Source organism: Acipenser ruthenus, chromosome 3 (genome assembly GCF_902713425.1).
Source record: "Acipenser ruthenus chromosome 3, fAciRut3.2 maternal haplotype, whole genome shotgun sequence".
Lineage (NCBI taxonomy): Eukaryota > Metazoa > Chordata > Actinopteri > Acipenseriformes > Acipenseridae > Acipenser > Acipenser ruthenus.
Genome location: NC_081191.1, coordinates 9,098,435 through 9,111,359, shown reverse-complemented (window position 1 = coordinate 9,111,359; position 12,925 = coordinate 9,098,435). Strand labels below are relative to the sequence as shown.

Sequence of the window (12,925 nt, the reverse complement as noted above, 5' to 3'; positions counted from 1 at the left end):
AAATAGGAGATACTTTTTTACACAGAGAATTGTGAGGGTCTGGAACCAACTCCCCAGTAATGTTGTTGAAGCTGACACCCTGGGATCCTTCAAGAAGCTGCTTGATGAGATTCTGGGATCAATAAGCTACTAACAACCAAACAAGCAAGATGGGCCGAATGCCCTCCTCTCATTTGTAAACTTTCTTATGTTCTTATGTGGTTTCTACGTGGATTGAGCTTGAGGTTGTAACTTAGCACATTTTGTGCTGAAGCTTGAAATGTGCAATTTTTACAATGGAGAAATATAATCTTATCATTGGAAGCACCACACAGGGCCAAAAACTGTATATTCTTCCACCATGGGAGATAGAAGGTTGCTGCAGCTGCATTATTATTATTATTATTATTATTATTTATTTCTTAGCAGACGCCCTTATCCAGGGCGACTTACAATTGTTACAAGATATCACATTATTTTTACATACAATTACATTATTTTTTACACATTATTTTTACATACAGTTACCCATTTATACAGTTGGGTTTTTACTGGAGCAATCTAGGTAAAGTACCTTGCTCAAGGGTACAGCAGCAGTGTCCCCCACCTGGGATTGAACCCACAACCCTCCGGTCAAGAGTCCAGAGCCCTAACCACTACTCCACACTGCTGCCCTAGGTTGTTCATTGTGCATTTCATTGTGCCCATGGTGCATTACCATCCTTCATTAACTGAAGGTGTAGCCTATTCCAAACGCCACATGATCACCACAACCCTAATAGCTGGGGGAGCAGCCATGCATACATTTAGACACTTGTGTTTACCATGGGACCACCAGGATTAGTTTCAATCACTAGTGGTCATGATTTATACCAAATCTAACTTCTTTGGAGCCCTACAGAAAGTAATGTGGTGGAAGTAAAACTTAGTGGAATATTGTCACTCCATTTAAATGTTTTGTTTGTGAGTGTGTGTGTAAGAGGAGCGATGACAGCACATTTTGCCTAACCAAAAGATGCCTGTGAAATTCCAAATACCTCTTTTTTAGAACAGGTGGTTCTGTTTCAGATCAAAGGAAAAATGATTTTTAAGCAAAAATTAACCCCTGCAAATTCCACAGAACAACTTTCACATGGTGTCTACAAGCTGCTATCACTGTGTGAGCACTATAATGAGATTACTTACAGCCCTGCCAAGCAGGAACTGCAACATAACATAAGCTTGCAGTGCTACTGGTATTGATGGGTTGTGTGGGACCTCCTTTCCAGTGATCTGGAAATAAATTAAGGGATTTTACTTGCAATCATTCAGAAGGAAGTCTTTCATCAATCAAATTCTGCCCAGTATTTTCATTTTATTTTTGTGGATGTGGAAATACCATTTTACTAGCTTTCTCCTTGATGTGTTGTATTTGAATGGAGACAAACATCTAATCTTGAAACATACAGCCGACTTGTTTTTTGTAATGCATTTGTCCTACCCTATAGTAAGGCCATGTTAGGATTTAACTCTGCTAATCCAGTTATTTTGCCTTCCTAAAAAATGAACTAAACTGAATTAGTCAGATTAGTGCAAATCAGATAGAATCATGTTTGGCGACTTACAAATGTAAAAAAAAGTGGAGATAACAGGGAAAAAGATTTGACAGACTTCCGAGACAGTCAGAGTCCACTACGACTGCTGAAAAATCAAAAAACATATTTAAATGTTTCAGTTTCTAATTTAGACAATAAATTATGTTTTCCCCATTTTGGTGTGTGAATATACTTTGGTCTCACAGTGAGTGTTAGTGATCTTTAAAATTTGTGATGTTGCTCATATAAATGTGGTGCTATAGAGGCTCAAACAGCCTGAGTATGAAAGAAGCATAACTGATTTGATTGATATTGTCACTTGGTAACACAATGTGTAAACCCACTGCAAAAAAGGTACTGGTAAATGATATTTTCATTTTTTCTAACCTCAGACAATTCTTCAGGTAGTCCCAGTCTTGGTTTGCCTGGCCCCCAGCCAGGGTCTTTGAAAATAACAGACAGCTTGTTTGTGATGCCAGGGGTATCCCAGGGAGTGTTCCAAATATGGACGTAGTGCTGAAACTAAAAACAAGCAAGAACAACTACAAATAGGAAAAAGCATTGCTTCTCCATTGACAAAACATATCTTCAGTCTATATCTGCACCCAAAGGACTTCACGTGTTGATTGGATGAGTTAGGCCATAAATAACTTTCTCTTTTTCCGATGCAAATGTGCCTAGAAAATCAATATATAGAAAGATACTGTGAATAAAAAGCAACATATTCCATAATTAACTCAATAATAGTGACATATTAAGAAGAAATCCAACACAATAAATGCATATTATGTTTAGATTTTTTCAAATTAGTTTATATATTTTTTTACCAAGACAGTAAATAATCAGAAAGAATACTTACCAAAAATCCTATCCCATTTAATTAGAGTCCCTGCATAATTCTTGTCAATACAGTAGGAGTTTCTTCCTGCAAGTAAAAAATACATGACAGTTGACATAACTACTAAAACTATTACACTGTAGGACCAATATAATCAGTAGGTACAACAGTTCACTAGTAACATTTTTACACTATTTATAATGATCATTTGCATGGATTCAGTGAGTGTTGATTGAGCAGTATTTAGGTAGTGTGGGTATACTCGGCATGTACTCATTTCAATGTACTCACCGTGATGAACTCTGTGGTGACTTGGAGTGCTCATCACTAGTTCCACAGGGCCAAGGTTATTAACAAGCTGCAGTGAAAGAAAAGAACGAAAAAAGAAAGAAAGAAAATATATTCATTATCTCTTTGTCATTAATGCATTTGGCACTTCAGTGCTGTGTTATTTCATGACAGTGTGCCCGTGTATTCATACAGATAGATTTGGTGGCTGTATCTGTCTTCTGATTTTCTTGTGGGACAGATTACTGGGGAAGGCCAGATCTCAAGGAGTTCCACAGGGTTGTATGATCTAAAACTTTGAAATCCACAGCGAACTGATTTATACCTGGCTTGTTTTCTTATCTGATGAGGCAGTTCTCAACTCAAATAAGCATGGAAATTTTGAGGTAGCCAAATTTCCATAATAGAGACAGAAAGAACAATATTTACAAATTGGAAGTAAAACAATCTGGAGAGGCAGGGGAGTGCCAGGATCATAAAGAGCTCAGCAGGGGGGGAAATGGCAGATAATTCTGTCACACAAGCAGAAACTGTAACTGGCTGCAACCTTATTATGAGCTCGCTCTGTTACAATGCTTCACTAAGACCAAGCTCAAAATGCATTCAACCTTAGTATAGTTCTTCCAATCAGAGATGTGTCCTAAAACAAAAAAAAAAACAAGAAAAAATACTAGCGCCTCAATGTATCTTCCTTTCATTGTATCAAGGCCTGTTGAATTAGGAACACATCTCAGCCAAGTCTGTATACAACTTTTTGCTGTAGTAGAAAAGGCCAATAAATAATATTTCCAAGCTGATGCTGTGAAACACACATTCTTGTAACAATCACCACTTCCCTCTTTTGGTATGATAATAGCAACCAAGCTTTAATGTGCTGCAGTACATTAACAGTTTATCTAAACTAAACACTACCAGGACGATTTCCATTTTCTTTACTTGTGAGTTAATTTTGCTTGTGAGTTAATAAAGTTTCACCTAAAAATAGAATTGCTAAAATATGTTAAATGTATATAATTGTGATGTGTTACTAATTGAATACTAATTGGAAGTGTGCTTATTTTATCCACAAGCTGGTATTTGTCCCGGCTTTTTCTCTATTTGTACCTTTACAATGTTACACAGTTGGATCTCTGCATGTCTTGTGTATTATGCATTGCCCTATTGTTTAAACAGGAGCTACAATTGAAATAAAGATTTAAGTTTTTCAATAGCTGTGTACAGAGGAGTTTTTGTTTTGGAATACTGGGGCAATATGAAAAGGTTTGACCTGACGCAAGTTTTGATTTCAGAGGAAACTTTCCATGCAAGAGTTCGGTCACAGCCAGATTTTTATTGTGAAACTAGATATGCATTACTATATTTATAACACAGATTTACTAGGTTGATTTTATGCCAATTACACATTTAACATAAAATAAGATCTGAGTTTAAGAAGACATTTATTTTACTCTTTCTTTTTAAAAATTATTATGATGGATTTTACTAAGAGCATCAAAAAGGCAACAGTTGCTTTTACAGGAGATTTTTCCAAAACTTTAAAACTGATATATATATATATATATATATATATATATATATATATATATATATATATATATATATATATATATATATATAAGAGGTCGGCACGGGTACCCAAAAACCTGTGTACCTGTCAGGTTTTGAATTACCCAACCCGACCCAGGTCTCTTTTTACTACCCGGGTATTGTTTATTAATTTGAGAATTTAAAGAAAATGTAGAAAATATTAATAAATCGATACCTGGTTAGTAAAAAGAGACCTGGGTAGGGTTGGGTAATTTAAAACCTGCCGGGTTTTCTAACATATACCTCTATATACCTCTAACACACAAAAGGTGAAGAAACAACGTCCACCAAGCGGACCTGGTTGGAGACAGGCTTATATATATATATATATATATACTCTCACACATATACATTGTGCTTCTGTGTGCAATTTTTTAATTTTTTATAAAGTCTCATTATTTTTTATTAAATGCAAGTTTTGACTCAACGCCTGCAACCATAAAAGCATTTCAATGCGTAAGCACAGCTAAGGGAGATGGCTTTCTACGAAGCCCCAGACAAAGTCAGAACAGAAAAACACATTCCCTTGGGTTCACTTTACTGATCGTTTCAATTTGCAGTATAGCTCCCTTAGTGAAAAATAGTAACTGCTTTTAACAGCAAGCCAAGGTTATATCGATATTCCCCATGCTTCTTAATGCTTATCAGGAGTTGAATATTTTTTTGAAGATGGTATCGGTAAAGTAATTCCTATAAAAAAAGGTAGGGCTCAGTCTTCTTTCTGCATCAGGGCAAGAAGCCATACACTGCATTGGTGTGCTTTTGTTTTGAAAGATATTACTGGTAAGCCTCCAGGTTACATTTGGGAGACATGATGTGATTTTATTTGGTGGATAACTGTGGTGAAATTTGATATAAAGATTTCAATTTCTTGACTTAGTGACAATCTGCTGTTTCCAGCTATTATACATAATCAATAATACTTTTTTAAATTAATTATTATTAAAAGTATAAAATAAGATTTGATAAAAAAAAAAAAAACGACTGTACAGCTCAATATAGCCTGCTCCAATCCAGAGAAAAAGTTTGCACCATTTCAAAAGTCATTAAAGTCATGTCAAGAACATGACAGAGGCAACCTGTCATATTAGTGTACTGCATTATTGTTTTTATTGTACTATCCTGTCTGTTTTGTTATTATAGCATTGTTAAAGAGGTATTATAATAATAATAATAATAATAATAATAATAATAATAATAATAATAATAATAATAATTTTAATAATAATAATAATCTTTATTTATAGAGCGCCTTTCATACCACAAGGTTCAAGGTGCTGCACAAAAAACAAAAAAGAAGGTAACAGAACACAAAGATTAAAATCAAAGTTAATAAAACGGCATAAATTGATGAATAAGTTAAACAGGTTAAAAAAAAAAACATCATATATCGCAAAAAGAGAAAAGACACAATTTAAAACAACTAAAAACAACAATATATAAAATCAAAAAGCTAAATGATAAAAATAGGTTTTAAGCCTAGATTTAAAAGTAGCTACTGTAGGTGAACCTCTGACATGGTCGGGGAGAGAGTTCCACAGCTGCGGAGCACGAATACAAAAAGCAACCTCTCCTTTCCTCCTGAGCCTCACCCTCGGAATACAGAGGAGGCCACTATTAGTCGACCTCAATGCACGCCGAGGCTGATGAAGAGACAACAACTCTGAGAGGTAATCTGGTGCCATTCCATTTAGTGCTTTAAATGTAAGCAATAGAATTTTAAAATCAATTCGATATTTCACTGGAAGCCAGTGCAGAGAAGCAAGTACAGGAGTTATATGTGCTCTCCTTTTGGTTTTGGTAAGGACCCTTGCAGCTGCATTTTGCACAAGCTGCAGCCTTAATAAAGCTTGGCTAGTAAGTCCAGAAAAAAGAGCATTACAGTAGTCCAGTCTACATGAAATAAAAGCATGGATTACTTTTTCAGCATCAGATAAAGACAGAAATGATCTAATTTTGGCAATGTTTCTTAGATGATAAAAACATACTTCAGTAGAATAAAAAATAACACCCAAATTTCTCACTTCAGACTTCAAATTAGGAGTTAAGTCCCCCAAATGTATTTTTGATAAATCAATTTGTTGCTGAGAGCCTACTATCAACACTTCTGTCTTATCAGAGTTTAATTGCAGAAAATTTAAGGACATCCAAGTTTTGATGTCAGTGATACACTCAAGTAAGGTTGATGTTGTGCTAATGTCATCAGGTTTCACAGAGATGTATAACTGTGTATCATCAGCATAGCAGTGGAAATTTACAGCATGTTTATGAATAATCTGGCCTAGAGGTAACATGTATAAAGAGAATAATATCGGACCAAGAATCGAACCCTGAGGGACACTAGGGGTTTAGTCTGGTAGAATCAACAAATAATGGAACACACCTCTGTCATTATTTTATTTTACTTTTTATGTGTTTTATTAAAAAATACATACATTACGAAAGCAAATCTTAAAACTATAGGTTGCGGATGCAACCCCGGTTCCCTGAAAGAGAAAATAACCATCAAGTTATGGGATATCGCCGTCAGGCAGTAGGAATTGGCTGAGCTTTATAGCAAAGCTGCTGATAGGCCTCTGCGCGAGCTGATGTGTAAGCCCGCCCCCCTGGAAGCTTACATTACGCAGCGTGCAGAAACGCACTTCCTCTTTTGCTTCAGGCCGTGAAGGCTTCCGAAGCGACCTCGCGGCTTGATGGTTATTTTCTCTTTCAGGGAACCGGGGTTGCATCCGCAACCTATCATTCCCTTTTAAGTCAAAAATAACCATGAAGGTATGGGAACAGTGTTCCCAAGCCGTTGCAAGGGAGGATTCTCAGCAGTAGGACAGACTTACGTCAACTGTGTAAGCAATACATCTAGGCTCCATGACAGTAAACTGGTCATCCTTGGAGGTCCTTGGAGGTCGCAAGGTCTTGCGCCTTCGACTGCACGCAGACAAGCCAGTCGTCCAGATAGTTTAGCAGTCGGACGCCTTGAGAAAAGGTTCGAGGAGCTAGTGACAGGCCGAATGGAAGGACACAAAACTTGTATACCCTGCTCTGAAATGCAAAATGCAGATACTTCCTGTGGCCCGGGTAGATGGGAACATGAAAGTACCCATCTGTCAGGTCCACGGTGGTGAACCAGTCGCCGGACTGACTGGATGATGTGCCTGTGCGTAAGCATCCTGAAAGATAACACCCGCAGGTATTTGTTCAGTACTCTCAGGTCTAAAATAGGACGGAGCTCGTCGTCCTTCTTGGGCACCAGGAAGTATTTGGAATAGAACCCCTGGTCGATCAGAGCAGGTTCTACTTGTTGAATGGCACGCTTCCTGAGCAATGCCTGTATTTCCACATTCAGAGCTGAGGACTGAACCGAGTCCTTTACTGCAGTTACCACCACTCCCCGAAAGGGGGGGGGGTTTAACCGGAACTGAAGGGTGTACCCGGTGAGTATAGTTTTGTGCACCCAGATGTCGTCGGTGCAATGTTGCCAGAACTGGAGCTGTGGGACAGTGTAGGGGTGGGTCAACAGCTGCCTGGGTTTCTCAGGGCTGTTTGGGCTGCGCTTCTTCGCGAGGGGCCTGGCCAGAGCCATGAGGGCGCTGTCTGCCACCTCCTCTAGGGCGCCACCCTGCACGCCATCGGAGCATCTAACAAAGGAACTTTGTCAGGCTCCTGGACTCTCGCCTGCAAGAGCCAGAGCTGTCATCTGGCCACCACCAGGGACGCAATACTCCTGCCCTGAGCCCGTGTGTTCATCTGGGCTAGCTTCACCAAGAGCTGAGCGACTAGCCCCAACTCTGTCCTTAGAGACACCGAAGGGTATTCTGGGAGGTCTTTCACAAGCGCCGCTTGATAAACTGAGAGGAGGCTGGCCACATTGGACAGTCTAACCGCCTCTGTAGCCACCGAATAGCCCTTCCTGAGGTGCACCTCAGTGATCCTGCATTGCTTGTTAGGGCACGCAGGATCTTTTGCCAGTCCCGAGAGCGTTGGTGTCTTCACCAAGGCTGCGAACGCAGCTCCAACCGGTGGAAAAGATGCCAACCCCGCCTCGCTCGCTCCCTACATTGTAAAGGTGGAAGCCTTAAGTGAAGTTGCAGGGGAAGAGGCCAGAGTCCCCCATGTGGACTGCACCTCCTTAATAAAATCGGGGAAGGCCGGGAGCATCCTGGGCTGCTGCGACCGTGCCGAAGGTGACTCGAAGAGAGATTGCCGAGGTTGTTCTACGGCAGGCCATTCAATCCCCAGATGGCGAGTTGCCCGCTCCACCAGTGACCATAGGGGGTCATTGGTGTCCAGCACCTCCATCTCAGACTCTGAGTGGTGAGACGCTAGCTCTGCCTCCACACTGTCCTCTTCGAGGAGAGGCTCCCCTTCCGATGCATCCCTAGAGATGGCATCCACGTCCCATTTGTCTTGCTGTTGCACGGACAGGGGCTGTGGTGGAACCATCGGTTGGTTGGTAACCGACCTGACCAGTTCATCTGTGGCTCGAGCTTTGGCCAAGGACATGAGCAGCAATTGGTGACCAATCATCATGTCCAAAAACTGGGCCATCTTAGACATGAGCTCTGTGACGCTCGACCTGTCTCTGCCTCGCCTGTCCCGACGAGGAGAACGGGAACGTCCTCTTCATCGAGGTGACCCGGAATGGGACCTTGAGGTCCGACGGGGGCGCTCCCTGTGAGGGGAGGGACCTTGTGGCTGTATAGGTGGACTGCGGGAACGTTCTCTCGTGCATCTGGTGTCCAGAGATCTTTGGCCAGTGGTGAGCTGGGAGGATGGACTCCTGGACAACCGTAACTTCACTGGCGGGGATGCCAAGGAGGATGGCAGGGCGGATAGGGTGTGAGAAGACCCTGAGTAGGGGGAATGACCCCCAACTGCTTTCTTTGCCCTCTGACGTAGAGTGCGCGTCTGAGAATTCGCGCACAGTGGGCAGAACGTTCTGTCTGCTAAGGCCGACGCAGCATGCTCTGGTCCCAGGCTCGCCATGCAGTCCTCATGCGGGTCGTTGGCCGGCAATTCTGCCTCGCAGGTGACACAGCGATGGAATCCAGACATATTTATGACACCTTGCTTGCCGAAGGGTTGCTAGGCACCGAGTGTCGAGCGCCGAAGCGGCGAGCGTCGAGGTGCGTGCACCGAGCACCGAGTGTCAAGCACCGAAGCGTCGAGCGTCGAGGTGCATGCACCGAGTGTCGAGGCACTGAGCACCGAGCGTCGAGCACCGAAGCGTCGAGCATCGAGGTGCGTGCACCGAGCGCCAAGCACCGAGCGCCAAGCACCGAGCGCCAAGCACCGAGCGCCAAGCACCGAGCGCCGACGCGTTGAGCGTCGAGGTGCATGCACTGAGCGCCAAGCGTCGAGGTGCGTGCACCGAGCGTCGAGGTGCGTGCACCAAGCGTCGAGCACCGAAGCGTCGAGCATCGAGGTGTATGCACTGAGCGCCTAGCACCGAAGCGTCGAGCGTCGAGGTGCGTGCACCAAGCGCCGAGGTGTCAAGCACTGTGCATCGAGCACCGAAGCGTCGAGCGTTGAGGTGTGTGCAGCGAGCGCTGAGGGTATGTGCACCGCCGAGCCCCAAGTGCCGAGGCACTAAGCACCGAGCGCCGAAGCGCTGCACCAAAGCGCCGAAGCGCTGACACTGAAAAGAGCGGAGCATCGAGGTGCGTGCACCGAGCGCCAAGCACCGAGCGCCGACGCGTTGAGCGTCGAGGTGCATGCACTGAGCGCCAAGCGTCGAGGTGCGTGCACCGAGCGTCGAGGTGCGTGCACCGAGCGTCGAGGTGCGTGCACCAAGCGTCGAGCACCGAAGCGTTGAGCATCGAGGTGTATGCACTGAGCGCCTAGCACCGAAGCGTCGAGCGTCGAGGTGCGTGCACCAAGCGCCGAGGTGTCAAGCACTGTGCATCGAGCACCGAAGCGTCGAGCATTGAGGTGTGTGCAGCGAGCGCTGAGGGTATGTGCACCGCCGAGCCCCAAGTGCCGAGGCACTAAGCACCAAAGCGCCGAAGCGCTGACACTGAAAAGCGCCGAAGCGCGAGTACTGAGCATCAAGACGCTATGCACTAGACGCCGAAACGTCAGCTGACCCGCAGAGCGGAGACGCTAAGTGCCAGTACAGTGTCTTAGTAAAGGACAATGGTGCTGTGCTATACTTACCTTATGTTAAGGGACAACTGTAAAAGTGCACTTGGCGGTTGTCTTCCTTGTATATCGTATGGGAATTTTTTTTTCATTTTTTTTTTTAGAGGACTGCAGCGGCACTGTAATAAGTGCAACAAATATAACTGTAAATGTGGGCTACAGCCCTACAGCTATCACGCAGTGCGATGTTTACAATCCGCAGGTGGTATTTGTTGGAGTGGCTGCAGCAGCAGGCTCCACACTGGGTCTAACTGTAAGCAAGACCGAGGCTGCAAAATATTGCGCGGCCTAAGGCCGAATGCACAGCGCATCCTCTAACTCTATTCTACAACCTAAAGGGAGAGAACAGACAATACAAAAACCCCAAAATATATAATATATAATAATATTATATAAATATAATATACACAACAATAATACAAATTAATGTAAGGAAGACGGGCGGCGAAGAGGCCAACGTGGAAAGAACGCAATGCCGAAGCAAAGCGTGTGAGTGAATAATATATATAAATATATATATATATATTATAATGCTCAACGAACACTGAAATAAACTCCGAGAAGGGGCGATAGCCAGCTTCTCAAGCTTGAAAAAGCTAACGAGTACAGACAGTGTAATAATGTAAGAAATTCTCAGCGGGAAAACTTACCAGCTCAATGTCCTACATAGGCTGAAGGCAAAAGAGGAAGTGCGTTTCTGTGCGCTGCGTAATGTAAGCTTCCAGGGGGGCGGGCTTACACGTCAGCTTGCGCGGAGGCCTATCGGCAGCTTTGCTATAAAGCTCAGCCAATTCCTACTGCCTGACGGCGATATCCCATACCTTGATGGTTATTTTCAACTTGAAAGGGAACTGATAAATATAGATCAAAATAATACCTCAGTGTGAATCCAGAATTGACAGAGCAGGATGAACTGTATATGAACAGCAAACACAGATGGAGGCACCAACAATGCCATTGGTAGGTAGAACATAATTATAATAATAATTAGTCATTTAGCAAACGCTTTTATGTAAAGTGACTTACAGAGACTAGGGGGTGAACTATGCATCGCAACTGCTGCTGCAGAGTCACTTACAATAGGACCTCGGAAACTCCCCCTATGTCGCAATATGGCAGCAGTGTGGAGTAGTGGTTAGGGCTCTGGACTCTTGACCGGAGGGTTGTGGGTTCAATCCCCAGTGGGGGACACTGCTGTTGTACCCTTGAGCAAGGTACTTTACCTAAATTGCTCCAGTAAAAACCCAACTGTATAAATGGGTAATTGTATGTAAAATAATGTGATATCTGTATAATGTGAAATAATGTGATATCTTGTAACAATTGTAAGTCGCCCTGGATAAGGGCGTCTGCTAAGAAATAAATAATAATAATAATATTTATATTGCAGCCTTATTGCCTGGGAAATTAATAATGTCATACATATTTTAAAGATAGTTAACAAAAATCATACCACATTTTTATTTTGTTTGCCTGACATAAATGTGACTGAGGATACTGTAGAAAGCAGAAAAGCTATAATGGGATAGCATAGATCTAAAACTGTCAGCTGGATTTCATTATTTTTTTTTCCTGTTCTCTCAGAAACTTAAAGTGGAGCTAAAATATATCTATCTAAATATATTCTGACCCAACTATAGCCAAAGTGTTTATACCTATGTTTGCAGGTACACATGTCCAGAATATTCATCCTTTTTCTCACCAAACACTTATCCACTTACCACTACTGCGTTAATGACAGGGCAGTGGTTAAATTATAATCTTCTGCACTGTGATGTACCTGGTGAGCGGCCCACATTATATTAACTTCTGTGAACATAGGAAGAATGTAGACAACAAGTCAAAAAGTAAAATGGGAATGAGCTCCCATTGAGCATGATGTGTTATATAAAGACAGCCTCACTGGCTCATCATTTAACATAGTAACAGGAACATTTTTGAGAAGAGAATACTTGAATAGAGACATATGTTTCTAACACACTGACATGGTAAATGTGTAATTTGTTATGCTTCCCTGTCTCACTTACTATGCTTTTTGAAGTGTCTATCTGGTGGGATTGGGGGTTGGGAGGGTTGGGCATACAAGCGGATCTGTTTGTTTGGGTTGTTGAAGAAAGACAGGAATCCAGTAGTGGAACTGGGGAGTATAAAACTGAAAAGGGAAGAGGTATGGAGATGGTTTATTGGACTATCATGTGATACCACTGTCAAAAGAAATAATTGACAAAAGGGATGAAGCTTGGAAAGTGAGCAATACATGACTGATGAACATCAGATTTTTCACCCAAAAACAGTGTGTATATATTTGTTTCTTGTCGAACAGACTTTCGTTAAGAATACAAAAGTCATTTCACCATCTCATAATATAATTTTAATTCAAGAGACAATCATCATTAGCTTTGGTAAAGTTCTGTTGTCAGGTTTTGTGTTTTTAAGTTGCTTAAGACAAATGCTTGTCACATAACATGGCCACTGAAAGCATTAGATCGCAGATGTGCAGATAAATCAGGACTGCCTCATA

The 12,925-nt window shown here is 42.3% G+C and overlaps 1 pseudogene; it reads right to left on the bottom strand.

Moving 5' to 3' along the window:
* Positions 1-1,023: 1,023 nt before the first annotated feature.
* The window catches only part of LOC117435829 (alkylglycerol monooxygenase-like), a 47,092-nt pseudogene continuing 35,190 nt past the window's right edge, over positions 1,024-12,925 (bottom strand).